Source organism: Mauremys mutica, chromosome 1 (genome assembly GCF_020497125.1).
Source record: "Mauremys mutica isolate MM-2020 ecotype Southern chromosome 1, ASM2049712v1, whole genome shotgun sequence".
Lineage (NCBI taxonomy): Eukaryota > Metazoa > Chordata > Testudines > Geoemydidae > Mauremys > Mauremys mutica.
The window spans coordinates 373,710,856-373,728,680 of record NC_059072.1 but is presented as its reverse complement, the minus strand read 5'-3'; the positions used below and the strand labels follow the sequence as shown (position 1 = coordinate 373,728,680).

Below are 17,825 nucleotides of genomic sequence, written 5' to 3'. Positions count from 1 at the left end.
GCCAAGGGTGTGGGGTGGGCTCATGGCTCCCAGAAAGGGTGGGGTCTCCAGTGGAAGGTGCAGGGCTGGGGGGCAGCTGCCCTCCCCCCCCCAAATGTTGGTGGCCCTGCCGGTAGCATCCCGCAGCGCTGCTGGACCCTGTGGCAGGGCCGCACATGCGGGGGGAGGTAAAGGGGGCAGCGACGTGAAAGCACAAAGTCCTGCCGCAGCAGCACTGTAACGTCAGCCATGTACGGGCTGGAACGGTGGCCGGTTCTTACCAGCACGCTGGCCCGGCCCACTTTCACCTCTGCTAATTATGATTTTTTTTCTAACTAGAAGTGTTGGTAGTTTGCAGAAACGTGTTTGCAGCAGAAAGACATCGGTTCAGTAGAAACAACACAAGAGGCTAATACTGAGATTAGAAGACAAATAGCAATTGTTCTAATGAAGGAGTCAGGTAGTAACTTTCTCTCATGTATTGTGGACTCATTAGGCACACGTGAAGATAACCGGAAGAGTGGAATTATGTCACATAACAGACAGTTCTCTTAATACCCCTAAAGTGGGGTATCTTACAGGTCTGGTTCCTAATGGTGACTATGCATCAATAATATCTTTAAGTACCAAAAAATTAGAATGGGGTGAATGGTTGCTATTGATAGACCAGTTAAATAAAATTGGATATTTTTATATCCAGCTTTTAGTAAAGAAAACTTTGAGAAAATGACTCACAAAAAAGACAAAAATATGTTCAAACCAGTGACTGGATTAAAATATTGACAGTAATTAATAACTCAGGATTTGCATTTAGAGCGTTGGTCGTAACATAATCAGCATTTCTTTGCGCTATAGTGATTTTTCAGAAAGCGTGGAGGACTACTGCCTATACTGCAACCTTGTCAGTTGTGAAAAGGAAAGTGAGGATTGCACAATGGTGAGAAACATAGAACTGTGTCAGAAGCACACGCCATATCCTGCCTAAGGATCAGGATTCTTGTGAAAATTCCACAACAGTAAACATTTCCATCGTGGTGATAGGCCAGAGGTGAGCAAACTGCGGCCCGCGGGCCACATCCGGCCTCAGGACCATCCTGCCCAGCCCTTGAGCCCCTGGCCATGGAGGCTACCCCCAGCCCCTCCCCTGCTGTCTCCCCTCCCCTGCAGCCTCAACTCGCCGTGCCGCCAGCGCTCTGGGTGGCGGGACTGCATGGCGACGTGGCTGGCTCCAGCCATGCAGTGCTGCTGCCAGTCCTGGTGCTCTGAGCGGCATGGAAAGGGGGCAGAGAGTGGGGGGTTGGATAAGGGGCAGGGGGTCCCGATGGGCAGACAGGGAGCAGAGGGTGGTTCAATAGGGGGTGGGAGTCCCGGGTGGGCCTGTCGGGGGACAGGGAGCAGGGGGGGTTGGATAAGGGGTGGGGTCCCATGGGAAGGTTTGGGTCGGGGTGTCCTGGGAGGGGGCAGTCAGGGGACAAGGAGCTGGGGGGGTTGGATGGATTGGGGGTTCTGAGAGGGGCAGTTGGGGGGGAGTGGGAGGGGGGCATAGGGGGCCAGGCTGTTTGGGGAGGCACAGCCTTCCCTTCCCGGCCCTCTGTACAGTTGCACAACCCCAATGTGGCCCTCAGGCCAAAAAGTTTGCCCACCCCTGTGCTAGGCATGTCTTAGGTAATGCTGGCATGCGGCAGGACTAGCATGAGGGGGGAGAGCTCAGTGGTTTGAGCACTGGCCTGCTAAACCCAGGGTTGTGAGCTCAATCCTTGAGGGGCCATTTAGGGATCTGCTGTAAAAATCTATCTGGGGATTGGTCCTGCTTTGAGCAGGGGGTTGGACTAGAGACCTCCTGAGGGCCCTTTCAACCTTGATATTCTATGAATAGAAAGTACATGGAATATTAGAATGTCTGTGATTTAATTTTCTCAATTGTTAGTTATCAAAGGTCCAGTTGTTTATGCTCATACAAAGCACACAGGATTTTTTTAGAAGGCAAATACACAACATTTATTGAAAATACAACAGTTAGCATATGCTTTTTAGACTCTCTCTTGCCAGTGATGTTTATAGTTACCAGTTTCTTGTACCTCGAGTCAATCTAATGGCCAGTTAGATTGAGCACGAGTGTGGAACTGGGCTCTTGTCGGTCGCAATCCGAGGCTTTGCAGGACTGAACCCACAGTTCGATGGCAAAACACCCCGGCTTTATAGTTGTAAATTCCCATTTGAGTCCATGCATCTTGCGATGTCATCCTGTAATCCTTAGTCCTTAAGTGGCATTATCATTTGATGGTTATTGTCGGGCTTTCCACTGTTATCTCCTATTGGTTGTCTCGCCTTCAGGGGTGTCTGCCTCACCTCTGAGGTCGTCAGTGCTGTTAACATGTTTAGCAGTGGATACAATGGCTGTTTTCTGATTGTCTTTCCAAGTCTTTTACTTCTTTTTGACCATCTGGACATTCGTGATGACTTTTACACCTTATCTGTCCCTGATGCACACACGCCTCATTCGCACAAACAGTCTTACAGAAACCTTCAAGCTGTACAGACAGCAGTTTATATTCAGCAGAAAATACTGTAAATCAAGCCTTGCTAAATCTTACAACTAAAACAATTCACATGGGGGCTTCAGGCCCTCAACATTCCTCTAATTTCCTTAACATAGACACAATACGAGATTTTGTCTCTTACTTTTTAAACTTTAAAAGAAAGAAATATACATGTAGCTAGAGTGCCTAATGTGTAATACATCTAGGAAACCCTAGTAGACATAACTTATCCTAAAACAAAAGGGTGGCCATAATCCATTATAAGGATTGTTCTGGTCTGTCATTTCTTTCTGCTATTCAAAAAGGGTGGCTGACAGGGTAAAATTAAATCAGACATTAATTTTTCTAGTACATTATAAAATCCTGCTCCTACACAGTGTGATTCTTGCAAGAGGGGGCACATCTGCCCTGCATTCCAGAAGGAACCAATCAAGAAAAGAAGACAGAGTGCACCTGCCAGTACGAATGGGCACCGCTCAGGTCTTTGTCAGAGAAAGGACCTCTGTAAATAGTTGTTAAACAAAAAGGGAACTTTTTATTTACATCCCAGGTTAGAAATAAAAAAAAAAGTTTTTACAATTTGAAAACACATCTCTGGGTGTGGGGCCATTGCCTACCGCACACTGCCCAGGCCGGGAGGAGGCAGCACGTGTGACTGTTTTCAACCCAGGGCCCCGCCCCTGCTAACTCGCCGCCCCCGGGCTGGTGCCAGGCGCGGGGCAGCCACGTCCTTGCACATAAGCGAGGGGGGAGCCCCCGAACACAATCCAATGGGCCGCTCCGGCCCCAGCTGCGGCTCCCGGCTGCTCCGTACCCCGAGTCTCGCCTCCCCGCGCCCCGTTCGCAGCCCCGGGCCAGGCGGGAGCAGGTGGCCCCGGACGGTGAGGTTCGCGCGGCGGGACCCGCGGCTCGCTGCCAAAGCGGGCGGGGGCGGGGGCGGAGGGGACAAGCGGCGGCTCGGACGGGCGCTCCGGGAGGAGTTTCCCGGGAGCGCCGGCGGGGGGAAGAACCAGCCAGGCTGCCAGCGGCTCCTCCGCCTGTCCCGCGCCGGGCTGGGGGTCCCTGTGCGGGGAGGGGGCGTGTCTCTTCCCCCCCCCCCCAGCTTCTCTGGCTCGGTGCTAATTTTTGTTGGGGGTGAGGGGGCCGCTAGCCGCGGTGGGACCCAGCCGCACCCCCCCCCCAGGACTGAGCGCGCCGGGGACCAGAATCGGGCCGGGATCGGGATCTCCCCCCCCCCCCGACCGGGCTGTGGGTGGCGAGCGGAGGGAGTCACAGCTGGGGGGGGCGGTTCCCCAGTCTAGGGAGGGGGAGACACACCCCCGCCCCCTCAGGATGAGCCCCCCCCCGCTAGAGGTTGCGGGTTCCCGACCCGCGGCGGGGAAGGGCGCTGCTGCCCGGTCGGTTTCACCAGCTGTTCCCCCCTCGCCTTCGGGGGGCGCTGGGCTGCGGGGGGCTCGGGAGCGGAGCGACCTGGTTGGTTTAGCCAAGTCTGCCGGGGCCCCCCCGCTGAATGCCCGCTGGTCTGTTTGAATAGAAACCCGGGCGGGGGGGGGCTATGAGAGTTTGGAAGAGGAGACGAAGCGGGGCCATGTGGCCCCCGGCTGCAGACACGCCCCAGGCCAGGCCGCCCCGGAGCAGGCGGAGGGAAGTTGGTCTCTCTGCCCCAGGGGCAGGACAAGGGGCCGCGGGTGCAAACTGCAGCCCAGCAGCTGCAGCCGAGATCTCGGGACACTTCCCACGGGTGAGAGCGGCAGGCCCCTGAGACAGACGCGGGGGGGTGGGGGGTGCATGGAAATGCCTTTGCTAGAGGGTCTGGGAAGGAGGCTGGAGCCCGCTGTCTGGGGTGGGCTGGGCCCAGCAAATCCTGCAGCTTGGCGGGGGTTAGACGGGATGAGCCCGGTGGTGCCTCTAACCCCACGGGGCGGTGATTCTAGCGGCAACTGGCCCAGCGAAAAGAGAGACCCTCCCGCTGGGCAGGGGTACGGAGGCAGGAAGGCTGATGGAAGGAGCTGAGCTACAGCGGAAATTCCCCCCTCTGAGGTGGAAGAAAAATGTAGAGAGTTTAATGGGCTCAGAGCAGCAGGACCGGATCATTTCCATCAGGGTGGATTTGGTTTAAATCAAATTGAATTCAGGAAGATTCGATTTAATCGTGGATTTCTACATAAAAGTTCACTCTGGTTGGTTGTTATAACCTTTAATACATATTCTTCACAACTCAGAGATTTTCACATCTCAGTAGGTTTCATTTGTAGAAGGTACACAGGATACATTTTTAAAAGTGATTTATTTTGAAAACTTTTCCAATTAGTTTTACAGCTAGATCAGAAAATGAACAATTGTTTGGTTATTTCATTTACCAAAGGTAATTGAAGCAGATATTTATAAAGTCATTAGGAGAACATCATCACCAGACAGACATTTAAATTGTTTGATTTAACTAAAACAACAATGTTAAGTGTTCTGGATTTTTTCTTCAACAGCAAACATAGAATATTTTAAGAAAACAAGAATTTAATTTAGTTAAACGTTCACTTTTTTAAAACCAGGTTTGCTTTTGTTAAATTGTTTCTAACTAAAATAGTGAAATGAATTAAAAAAAACCAAAAAAACAACGAACTTTAAAAAAAAAAACCAAAACCATTTTGATGTTAACAAGCATGTTACCTCTGGGGAGACACATCCACAGTTTGAGAACATTTAAATGAATACAGATCGAAAACAGCTTTACAAGAAACATCAATATTGTGTATCAAAATTATAAAAAAACAAAAATTGACTTCTGCCAAGTGTACATATAAACAATCATTGACAAGTTGCTAAAGAGGTCCCTAAGGAAGGATTTCTTTCTCCTTCATAACTATTCTTGCAGAGGTGGGTCTGGAGTTTGGTATGGAAGTGGCCAAGGCATTGCCAGAGAACTAATTAATTCCCCAATTACAATAATTATTTTTAGACTCCATGACTTCTTATACTAGTAACTGGTACAAACATCTCTGCACAAGACAATGATATTGGGAAGTTAGTGCATTAGCTGCTTGCATTTAGATACAAAACACTTGCAAAGAACATCACCCATGACGCTTATGCCATCCTAAGGCTCAAGAAATAAAGGTTTTTCCTTGTTTGGGAATTGGAGTTGTTCAGCCTGTGGTGCCTACGGGGTCAGTTTGGCCCCCTGAACAGTCTGATCGTCTTTTCCTTGGACGTTACAAAGTAGTTGCATGAAGAAATCCCTAGGTTTGAAGCCCAGGCGCTGATGTTGAACTGAGAAAAAGGCCTGAGTTTTTAAGCTGAAATCACGTTCAGCTGAACTCCGGCTGGTACAACCGCAGCTCCGCTTTCCCCTGCACCCTGAGCTAGACCCTTATACCCGTGACTCTGATCTGTCTCTTTTGAGGAGGGAGGCTGCGGGGAGAACAGGCAAAACCTCGGGCTGCGGTGCTGCAAATAGCCCTGGGCTGCAGCTGGGGCTGGGGGCTGAAACCCACCTCCCTCCCAGGCTGCGGGACCTGTAGCCCGAGCCCCACCCTGCCGAGGATTAGCGTGGCTGACACAACAGGATATTGTGGTTTGACGAGGGTGTGTGGGGGGAGGGGTTGTTTTTGTTTTTTGCAGCGAAGTTCCCTAGTCCCTCGCAGACTCTGGGAATGACTTTTTTAAGGCAATAAGCCCAGCACAGCTTCGGACTCGCCTTTCCCTTGGGTGATTTCTGAGTTTTCCCCGCCAATGCCCTTGGTAGAAGCACTTCGTTACCTTTCGCCAATTTCAACCCGTTCTCACTAAACCAACAAGCACCTTTGCTTAGGGTGAGCGGAGGCTTTTAAAAAGGGTTTCACGTGTTGCAAAGTCAAGTCCTCTCGGGCTAGGAAATGCCAGAATAAACTCCCCCCCCTCCCACCCCGCAGGATGCAGCGCCCGAATGACCAGCTGGCTTGTGGCATCACAACCCGCTACGGACAGAGTGTGCTACGGGGAGCTGTGACAGACACCTGTGGGTGTTCTCGCGTGTGCTGCACTGTCGCCATTTGCTACCTCACCTCTGTCATCCGCTGGCCCAGTGGTTACTGGCTGGGGGGGAGGGGGGGGACGGGGACCGGATCACTCCTGTCACTAGTTTGCAGCATTAGGTGGACACAAACCAAGCCAGGTCTTTTTCAAATGCTGGAAACTTTCTGCCTGCGCTGTAAGAAGGTCTCTCAAGCTGAAGAGCTTTCTGTGCATTTCAGCGTGTTCTCCAAAGGGAGCTGGGGGCTGCAGGGAAAACTGACAAATTGTCTCTGCCTTAAAAACATTCCAGTTTCTTCCGAGAGAGGACAGGACGGACGATCTACTTCTCTCTGTGCTTAAGTTTCTCCTTTGACACTTGAGATAGCTCCGTTCTGCAGCTAATACATGATACAGTTGGGAATTGAGCTGTACCCCACCGACGGTCTCCAGGTAGGTTTTGGGATATTTTAATCCATTTTTAGAGTTGTAGAGAAACTCACTACGATGATGGTGTCATTTTAAGCTCCTCTGTACCAATGTGAATTAACCGTCCTGTTACAAGCGGTAACTCGCACAGGAAGAATAATCAAGGACTCTTATTCCCTAGGTGGAAGACACAAAACCTCTAGTTACTGCTGAAAGCAAAGACACGTTCTCATATTGATTTGGGGAAAGTACCTGAGCGAGCGAGAGCCGCCTCGGCTCTCTCCCTCTGACCCGCTCTATTGCACACGTGAGAAAGTGACCGAACTCCCAACCTTCCTTCTGTCTGCAGCGTGTGCTCCATACATGCTACAAGACTCACCTACGCTGATGTTCATTGGGTTGTGTATTTCTAACTACAGAAATTATTCTCTCTGGGTGTGTAAGCAAATGAGTGAATGATGCCTGATACTTTCAACGCCCCCTCCCCCCCCCACATCAGCACCCTCCTTTCCCTTGTGATATGGTAACTACAAATGATACTGGTTGGTCTTTGCTTTCATAAATACTCAGCGCAGGACCTTTTTCTGGATAGTAAAAACAGTGTCCGGGCTCTCACTCGATGGCCCTATGTGCCTTGTTTTAGTCTTTTAGGGCAGGGCCGCCCAGAGGATTCCGGGGGCCTGGGGTCTTCGGCGGCGGGGGGCCCTTCCGTTCCGGGACCCGCCGCCGAAGTGCCCCGAAGACCCGCGGCGGGGGCCCCCCGCCGCCGAATTACCGCCGAAGCGGGACCCGCCGCCGAAGCGCAGCCCGGTCTTCGGCGGTAATTCGGTAGCGGGGGGGGGCCCCCCGCCGCGGGCCTTCAGGGCACTTTGGCGGCGGGTCCCGGAACAGAAGGGGCCCCCCGCCGCCGAAGACCGGGCTGCGCTTCGGCGGTGGCGGGTCCCGCTTCTCCGCCCGCCCGGCCCCGGCCCCGGCTTCTTCCCCCGCCCGCCTGCCTGCCTGGCCCCGCCCGCCGCTTCTCCCCGCCCCGGCCTCGGCCTCTTACCGAGCGCGTCGCCGGCAGGGCCTGAGCTCCGTCCCGCTCAGAGCCGCGTGGTGAGGGGGCGGGGCTGTGAGCTCCACGCCGAGCGGAGCCGTTGGAGCTCCCCGCCCCGCCCCCTCACTACGCGGCTCGGATCGGGGCGGGGCTCAGGGGCTCGGCCGGAGACTCGGCGCTTGATGCGCTGAGGCTCCAGGAGAGGGGCGGAGGCGGGAGCCTCCGCTGTTCTCTTGGGGGCCCCTGCGGAGCCCGGGGCCCGGGGCAAATTGCCCCCTTTGCCCCCCCCCTCTGGGCGGCCCTGTTTTAGGGTCTACACAGCAAAATAAACAAACAAAACCGCCCAGCAGAGCCCAGGATCTGCACACTCAGGTTTGGGGGCTCAGGCTGCGGGGCTGAAAATAGCTCTGCCGACCTCTGGGCTGGGGCTGGAGCTTGGGCTCTGAAACCCACCTCCCTCCCAGGCTTCAGGACCTGAGCAGGGACCGTCGCTTAAACCCCAGTCTGCACAGCCCGGTTCTAGCCTCTGCCATCCCCAGCCAGGGTGTTGTGGTTTTGCAGGGGGAAGGTATTTGTGCACATTCCCTTATGACAGGGTTCAGAGTAGCAGCCTTGTTAGTCTGTATCAGCACCTTAGAGACAAACACAGTATTTGGGCATAAGCTTTTGTGGGCTAAAATTATATACCAGAGCACCTGTCACACAGCATCTCGCAGACTAAAATCAAGCATGACTAACTTCAGCTAAAAGAGAATTTTTGAGAAAATTACCAGAGACTGAAAATAGTGGTTTATAATGGAAATAACAACTTGTATGTCAAATACTGTAATAAATTACATTTCACACGAGTAACTGAGATAAGACACAGGGATATCTTGTATACACCAATTAGTTTGGCTAATAGCGCTTAAAAATTAGAAAACCAAATTGTTTATTATATTCCTAGTAGAGAAATACATTACTTTAATTGCCTTGGGTAAGACTGGGTTCGTGCAAATCAATATAGATCCACTTAAGGTAATGGGTTGTCTCCAAGCAGAGAAAGCAGGGAAGGGAGAGGGATGATGCCACTTCCATTAGCTGAGGCGCTAGTCCTTTGGCGACGCATGACCAGAGATGGTTAAGGATCCTGCACGATCAATGATTAAAATTCAACCATAAAGACAGATGGGGAGATAATGTTTGTGTTTTGTGTATTTAGACGCAGGAGCGGCTCCTGGGAGGACATTGGCAGGGAGCTGCGCCGGCGGCGGAGGTAAGAATCAGCCGGTCCTGCACCTTCCGCGTACCCGGCCCGTTCCCCGCAGACCCAGGGGCGGCTCTAGAAAATAGGCTGCCCCAAGCAGCGCGGTGTGCTGCGCCGCCCTTCCTCGGTCCCGCGGCGGGTCCCCTCTTCCCGCGGCTCCGGTTGAGCTCCCGCGGCAGGTCCACCGGAGCCCCGGGACGAGCGGACCTCCCGCGGGCACGGCTGCGGACGGTTCGCGGGTCCGGCGGCTCCGCTTGAGCTGCCGCAGTCATGCCTGCGGGTGGTCCAGCCGAGCCGCGGGACGAGCGCCCCCTCCGCAGTCATGCCTGCGGCAGGTCCGCTCGTCCGCGGCTCCGGTGGACCTCCCGCAGGCATGACTGCGGCAGGTCCACCGGCCCAGTCTGCCGCCCCCTACATTTGGCCGCCCTAGGCAACAGCTTGGTTTGCTGGTGCCTAGAGCCGCCCCTGCGCAGACCTCAGGCCGCCTGACTGCGCCCCCCCCCCCGTACCAGCAGCCCGACCCCGCGGCTTCCAGCCCCAAGCAGCCATGGTGCCTGCAGCCGGCCCTGCAGGTGGTGCCCCCCCGGTGCTAATTTCTGGGGTGTCTCGTGCGGGGGGGAAGCCCCGGGGGGCGCGGTGGGACCCCCCAGCCGCACCCCACCCCAGGACGGAGCCCGCCGCGGATCAGAATCGGGACGGGACCCCCCCCCCGCGGGCTGTGGGTGGCGAGCGGGGGGAGTCACAGCAGGGGGGGAGGAGGCGTTTGGGGGGGGTCCCCCGTCTGGGGGGGAGACACAGCCCCCCGCCCCCTTACTCGCGATGAGCGCCCCCTCCCCCCAGCGCCTTGCGGGTTCCCGACCGCCGCGGGGAAGGGCGCTGCTGCTGCCCGGTCACCTGGGTTCGTCGCGCCGCTTTTCTTCCTTCCGCAGGTCGCTGGAGGCTGATCGACCTGGTTGGTGGTTTAGCCAAGTTGGCCGCCCCTCCCCCCACCCCCGCTGCTGAATGCCGCTTCTCTATTGCATTATAAATGTAAATACCGCCGCGGGGGTGCGGGGGTGACTCTGAGACTCTGGAAAAGAGGAGACGAAGCGGGGCCATGGCCCCCGGCTCCAGCCGCGCCCCAGGCCAGGCCGCCCCGGAGCAGGCGGAGGGAAGTTGGTCTCTGCCCCAGGGGCAGGACAAGGGGCCGCGGGTGCAAACTGCAGCCCAGCGCTGGGACAGACGCGGGGGGGGGGGGGGGGTGTGCATGGAAATGCCTTTGCTAGAGGGTCTGGGAAGGAGGCTGGAGCCCGCTGTCTGGGGTGGGCTGGACCCAGCAAATCCTGTAGCTTGGCGGGGGTTAGACGGGATGAGCCCGGTGGTGCCTCTAACCCCACGGGGCGGTGATTCTAGCGGCAACTGGCCCAGCGAAAAGAGAGACCCTCCCGCTGGGCAGGGGTACGGAGGCAGGAAGGCTGATGGAAGGAGCTGAGCTACAGCGGAAATTCCCCCCTCTGAGGTGGAAGAAAAATGTAGAGAGTTTAATATGCTCAGAGCAGCAGGACCGGATCATTTCCATCAGGGTGGGTTTGGTTTAAATCAAATTGATTTAAATCTCTAGTCAGGAAGACTCGATTTAATCATGGATTTCTACATAAAAGTCCATTCTTGTTGGTTGTTATAAGATTAATAAAAATTCTTCACAACTCAGAGATAGATGCAGGTTTCATTTGTAGAAGGTGGTACACACCATACATTTTGAAACAGTGATTTATTTTGAAAACTTTTCAGATGAGTTTTACAGCTGTGTCAGAAAATGAACAATTGTTTGGTTATTTCATTTACCAAAGGTAATTGAAGCAGATATTTATTAAGTCATTGGGAGGTGAACTATCTCCAATTCAACAGGTTAATCATTAATATTTGGGGAGTTTTCTTGCCATGGTGTATTAGGAGGAGAATATCACCAGGCAAACGTTTAAACTGTTTTAAAACAATGTTAAGTATTCTGGATTTTTCTTCAACAGCAAACATATGCTTGTTTTGTTAAATTAAAACATTCATATAATATTTTCAACAGTCAAGTTTTTAAAATCAGGTTTCTTTTTGTTTAAATTGTTTAACTAAAATAGTTAAATGAAATATTTTTTTTTAAAAAAAGCAACAAACAAATCATTTTTCCAGTTAACAAGCATGTTATCTGTGGAGACATTAAATCCAGTTTGAGAACTGCAAAACTAAGCATCTCTGATGGTCTCTTCTAGAGTGAGCACTGAGTCCCAGTGGGTAGCTAGAAAGATTAACCTAAATAATCTATACAGCAGCCCCTGGAGCCCCAAAAAATGGGTCCCTAATCCATGAACTACTGGAACTCATTTACAAAACTTTTCTTCAACATGACTTGAATATATTGTCTCATACTGTAGAATTAGCATTTATAATCCCTATTCTATGATGAGAGATCTTTGAGCTATAATGTATCTTATTTAAAAATATTTTAGATAGGTTTTTTCCTTAAAAAGCATTTTATCAAAAATCCAATTTAAATTAAATTTTTTAAAATCAGATTTTAAAATTAAAAGCATTGATTTTTATCCACCCTGATTTCCATCCCGAATACTGAAAGAACTGACTCATGGGATTGCTAGTCTGGTAGAAAGGATATTTAATAATAACACATAATGTCATACCTATATTTAAGAAATGGGGAAAGAGTGATTGAGGCGATTACAGACCTGTTAGTGCAACTTGAGTAGTAGGGAAGATTTTTGTAACAAACTATGAAGGAAAAAAATTCAATTCATGGAGGTAAACAGAAAAAGGGGGGTTGATGCAACATGAGTTTACCAAAGGTAGATTGTGTCAGACTAACCTGATTTCCTTTTTTGAGGAAATCATTGATCTTTTACACGAGGAAATGCAGGGGATCTGATATACTTGGACTTCAAGCAAGCGTTTGCCAGGGCATCACATGGGAAATCATCATTCAGTTTAGAGAAGATGGGGGATTAGTACGAGAATTGTAAGGGGTGTGAGGAACTGGCTGGGGGGAGAAGGCAGAGGGTTGTGCTGAACTCTCAGACTGGAAGGAGGTTATCAGAGGAGTTCCTCAAGGATCAGTCTTAGGACCAGTCTTAGTCGATATTTTTTATTAGTGATTTTGGCACAAAAAGTAGGCGTGTGCTAATGTGCTGATTGTCCCCGATCCGCAGGATCTGAGCTTTGCCGCAGCTCTTAACCAGTCTCCTGGCTGAATCCCTTCAGCACACCAGACCCCCAAAGGGTCCCCCGCTTCCTCCGGGTTAGGCCATGGGGCCTCAACACCTGGGAGACTGACCTCCGGGCTGCAGCGCTCCTATTCCACAGCCCGAGCGCTGCCCGGCCAGTCCAGCTGGGGGGAGGTGATGCCTGCCAGGAGCTGCGCTGCCTTAAGGGTGTCTCGGAGTCGCTAGATGGGACGGAGCAGGGCACCCAGGCGGTGGGTGGGTCACTGCGGCTCTTGTCCTGCCTCTTTCTCTGGCCTCTGCTCCCCCCTCGGCTCCTCCTGGCTCCTCTCTCCCGGTGTCCTCGGCGGGTTTTGCAGCAGCCGAGGGGGTTAGACCGATCGCGGCCCCTCAGCTGTTTGCAGATGCAGCGATTCACCGAGCCAGGCGCCGGTAACCGGGCTCCGCTTGTGGCTGGGACACGCTCCAGGGAAGGAGGCTGCGGCTGCACATACCTGCCTCTGTCCTGGCCCCCAGCTCGGAGCTGGGGGGAGGAGGGGGAGACACATTCCCCCCCTCCCCCGATCCCCCTCTCGGGGCGCCGCCCCCGCCCCTGCGGCTGGAACTGGGCTTCCGGCTCCCGCGGCAGCGGCCGGGCTGCTTCTCTCTCGCCGAACTTCTGCCGAGTGTCTCAGACCCCGGTCGCCAGCGGCAGCCCCCGGTCGGGGGCTCGTGCCCCGTCAGGGCCGGGCTGGGGGGCAGGAGGCGAATTGATTTCTGTGCCCAGCGGGGGCTGCGCCAGTGCCCAGTGAGCGGCGTCTGCATGGCCCAGGTGTGGAACCAGCGCGTGCGGGTCTCTGCTTTACACACACGCGTGTGCATTGAGTCCCGCGTGGCAGTGATTGTAAGCAAACGAGGATTGGTGCCAGGAGATGTGACAGGGTCATGCATTGCCCAGGAGGCGGCTTGTGAGAACAGCAGGGCTGACTAAGGGCCACTTCATTTTCCTGCCTCTCCATGTGAAATCTGTGAAGGGGCAGAACCTGGCTCAGTACTCGTTTACATTAATGTAATGTTAGAGCTTCCAAACCTGAGTTGTCCTTTGTAGGTGACAGATCTGAGGAACTGTCACAGATTGAAGTGTCACTAGAGGAGGTTTTGGAATTAATTGATAAACTTAACAGTAACAAGTCACCAGGACCAGATGGCATCACCCAAGAGTTCTGAAAGAACTCAAATGTGAAGTTGCGGAACTATTAACTATGGTTTGTAACCTGTCCTTTAAACTGGCCTCTGTACCCAATGACTGGAAGATAGGTAATGTAATGCCAATATTTAAAAAGGGCTCTAGAGGTGATCCCAGCAATTACAGACCGCTAAGTCTAACGTTGGTACCGGGCAAATTAGTTAATTGAAACAACCATAAAGAATAAAAGCAGCAAAGAATCCTGTGGCACCTTATAGACTAACAGATGTTTCGCAGCATGAGCTTTCGTGGGTGAATGCCCACTTCTTGGGATGCAAGAGTGGAAATTTCCAGGGGCAGGTGAATATAAGCAAGCAAGCTAGAGACAACGAGGTTAGATCAATCAGGGAGGATGAGGCCCTGTTCTAGCGGTTGAGTTCCTGGGCTGCAGGGTGCCAGCAGCTTCCTAGGGATGGTCGAAATAGGTGAGGACGACTTATTCACATAAGTCATGGCTGTACAAGTCCTTTGCTGGGCTCATCTTTACACAATGGAGAGAACTATTATGTCCTCTGTGGCTGCAGATGCTGGGCCAGTTTCTCGTGTCCTGCATTTTGTGAAGTCACTTGCAAAGGAGAAAGTTCAAATTAGAAGAGCAGAGTTTTTCACTCCCTTTGCATCAATGTTAATGACCATGCAAAGTGCAGGGCACTGGTGAATGGCCCGGCACAGTTAGAAAGGCAGGGGCAGCCTTACATCACACAATGGCAGACAGCTAAACAGTGACACATTTTATAAGTGCTTGCGTACAAATGGTAGATGTCTAAATACTCAGACGGGGGAACTGGACTGTCTGGTATTAAATGAGGATATTGATATAATCGACATCACAGACGTGACCAGCGCCTGTCGTGCTGACCAATACAATCTCGTCCGTTTCCTGGTGTTCATCCTGGCTGGTCCCACTGGTGTCTCTCGTCTCTTACTTAAACTGTGAACTCTTTGGCTACGTCTACACAGCAGCTGGCAGCCAGCCTGGGTAGACAGAGTCATGCGAACAGGGCTCGAGCTAGCACGCTACCAGGGCCATGGAGCTGTTGTGACTCGGGCCATAACTCGGCCCTCAAGCCCACCTGGCCCCGGGTCTGAGTGCAGGTGGTTCGCTGGAGTCTCCTCTGGAGCTGCAAGGCCCACACTGCTATTTCCAGCGTGCCGGCTCGAGCCTCGCTGCTGTGAGTCTGTCTGCCCGGGCTGGGAGGCTCCCTGCAGCTGCAGTGTAGCCGGTCCCTGGCCCCACCGGGCACGTCTTCTCCTGGGTGTGCCCAGTGCAGCACAGTGGGGCCCTGGTCTGCGATGAGGCCCTGAGGCCCGACCACAATATTACTGACCAATTATCCTGTACAGTGATGCAGGCGGCTGAGCTGGCCTCTGTTCCCAAGCGGCTCAGCTTGCCGGGGTTAATAAGGATGGTCTGGACTTTCTGTGCAACACCCCTGCAGATGTATGTGACGGGATTACATTATTTATTTTAACAAGCAGGTCAGAAGAGGGTCTGAAAACCAACGAGAGACATGGCAGCGCACAGCAGCGTGTGGATATTGGCGGGATTTTTTTCCGTTGTCCTTGTGGCAGGTAAGCTGAACTATCTACACTCTTGCTACCTTTATACCAAACTGGAAAAAGTCCGACTGTTTCCCCGAACGTCTCTGTAGCTTTTCAACCGCTCTCGTCTGCAGTGTCCCTGACATGCAACCCCTGGGTCATGGGTGGGGAGGCTCTGTGCTGATAGATCTCATTGCTGCTAGGGTGGGATACCACGCAGCAGGGCAGCTGCTCCCGGAGCCGGCTCTGTGCTGTCGCTATAGATACATGAGTGCACCCAGCCCTGCTGCCTGCCCCTCTGTACCCAGCCAGTGCTTGGGCTGTGGGTTCAAAACCCAGCCTGTGAGAGTTGTTTGGGGGGGGGGCTGTTCTCACTCCCCATCACCTCCCCCCCACACACACACCCCGAGCCTGGCTATAGGCCAAAGAATGAAAATGGACCCGTACAGAATGGGGGAGGGAGGACGGTGGAGTCGGTATACGAAGCAAAGCACACGGCAAGATCTGGCTCTCAAAGGACGGAGGAGTAATAGAAGCCTCAGTACAAACTTCTCTTCCCCGGCATTTTGAAAATCCAGCCCTTTGTCTGTCCACGCAGGTAAAACATCGGCCCTTGTCCCCACTCACACCTACACGGCCTCCATCCAGCACATGCTAAAATGATTTTCCTTGCCCCAGCCTGGCTGTCCCTGCACCTCCCCCGGGCGGCTCCTCCTCTGCTGCCTCAAGTGCAAGGCCCTGCACAATTCTGTCCTAACCTACGTCATGGAGCCCAGCCTCATTGAATTAACCCCTACTCCCAACTCCTGCTCCTGGTGCAGCCTGGGCAGTTAATTGTCCCACCTGGCCACTTTAACCCTTTCAAGCCTCCCCCCATAATCCCATTACTGCATATCTCTTCCATTCCGCCGAACCAGCCTCCAAGGTGTAGGAGTTTTATCCATTATTAATCCTGGCTTATGTAATGCTGCCTTAGAGACCTACAGGAATACTAAGAAACCCCTTTGTTTGAATCTCAAAGGAAGCTGCTCCGCTAGGCGAGACACCTGTAGCTTCTGGGAAACTTCCCTGAGTTGAGAAAGCGGGTACCAGAGTTCAGATCCCCTGTCTAGCTGCTGCTCATAGTCCCATGCACGTACTGCCCAGTGCCATGAGCCCCAGCCTCTGCAGGCAGCTGCTGCATGGCCCCACCACAAAGACTAAGAGGAAGGATGGTCTCCATTCTAGATGAGGAAGTGAGGCGCAGCTTAAGTGATTTGTGCACAAGGTCGCACACAGAGTTTGTGACAGAGCCAGGAATGGAACCCAGATCTCCTGTGTCATAGGCCCCTGTGTTAACCACAAAGCTGGGGGGGGCAGGCAGGCTCCACTGGTGTCAGGCCTGCAGAGGGGCTAGCAATTACTTGAGGATCTTGTCACTCAAGTAGTGAGGTCCCAGCATAGGGCTCTGACCGTCAGGGGCTCAAACCCGTCTGTGGGTCAGGAGGGAACGGGATGGTTGCAGGTGATTCACACGGTGCAAAGGCCTCTTTACAGGAGGTGATGGACTGAACTATGATGAGCTGTGCATCCTGGTGGGATCAGCACGCTGCACACAGCAGGCATTTGTTACATGTTTTGCTTGGATAACCGAACAGGGGGGAGGCGGGGTTGTGACACATCCCCTAGCTGGTCACACCCCACAGGTGGAGAGTCTGTGACAGCTTCTGCTGGGGAGCCTGGCTCTTGACAGCTTCCACTAAAGACTCTCCAATGCTTTTTGCTCTGAGGTCGTTGGTTCAATCCCTGTCGTCAGCCAGCCTGGGAGCTGTCACGCTTGCGGCTGTCCTACCGGGGCATGTTTAAAGGTTGGGAGGGGCGCTTCATCCTGGCAGACGCGGGGTCCCAGGGGAAGGGGGAGTGCAGTGGGTCTGGACACAAATAACTGACTGAGATGTCACAGCCTCCCACGCCCTTCAGGAGCAGTTTCTGCAGGGAAGTTCCCCCCGGCGGGTGCAGGTCTCTTACTCACTGACACAAAACCTCGCTGTTGGCCTCAGCAGTGCTGGGTGTTATGGGCTGGTCAATAATGCACGAATGTGAGATGATGGATCTGCTCCCAGCCGAGCCTGTGGGGTTTCCCTCTGGGTGCGATGACAGTGGGGGACCTATTGCTGTTGGAGATCTGCCAAAGATAGGAGTTGAGCATTGGCGTGTTACCGACAGCGTTGTGGACAAGAGGAGGATGGAAAGGAACGCGGGAGCCTTTCTCCTTAGCTACGTCCTCCTGTGCTTTTAACCCTTCGGGTGGACGGGTTGTGTCCTGAGGCAACTTAGCTGCCCCTGAAGGTTTTGTTCTTGGATTCGCCTTAGAATGAGCACGTGATGCCAGCAGCCACGGCCCTAGAGGCTGTATCGCTTGGCAAGGACAATAGAAATGGTTTCAGCTGCCTTTGAGTGATGCCATGTTCTCCTTCTCTCTCAGCCGGTGACCCTGTCAGAATTGAAGCGGATGAAGGTGAAGACGTGCTCCTGCCCTGCATTGTTGAACGTAGAGCCGCCGACCGTCGTCCAAACCCTACAGTGAACTGGCAGCGGTCAGGGAGTGAAGTCGTGAAAAGCTACTTCAATGGCAAGAACCACCCGGTGTATCAGTCTG

General features: G+C 53.2%; 1 long non-coding RNA gene across 1 annotated transcript; it reads left to right on the top strand.

The window, feature by feature from the left end:
* Positions 1-9,174: 9,174 nt before the first annotated feature.
* On the top strand, positions 9,175-17,822 carry LOC123366519. The gene is made up of 3 exons (XR_006578117.1): positions 9,175-9,226; positions 15,125-15,217; positions 17,652-17,822. It is a non-coding gene; the product is annotated as an uncharacterized LOC123366519 (long non-coding RNA).
* The last annotated feature ends 3 nt before the right edge of the window (positions 17,823-17,825 follow it).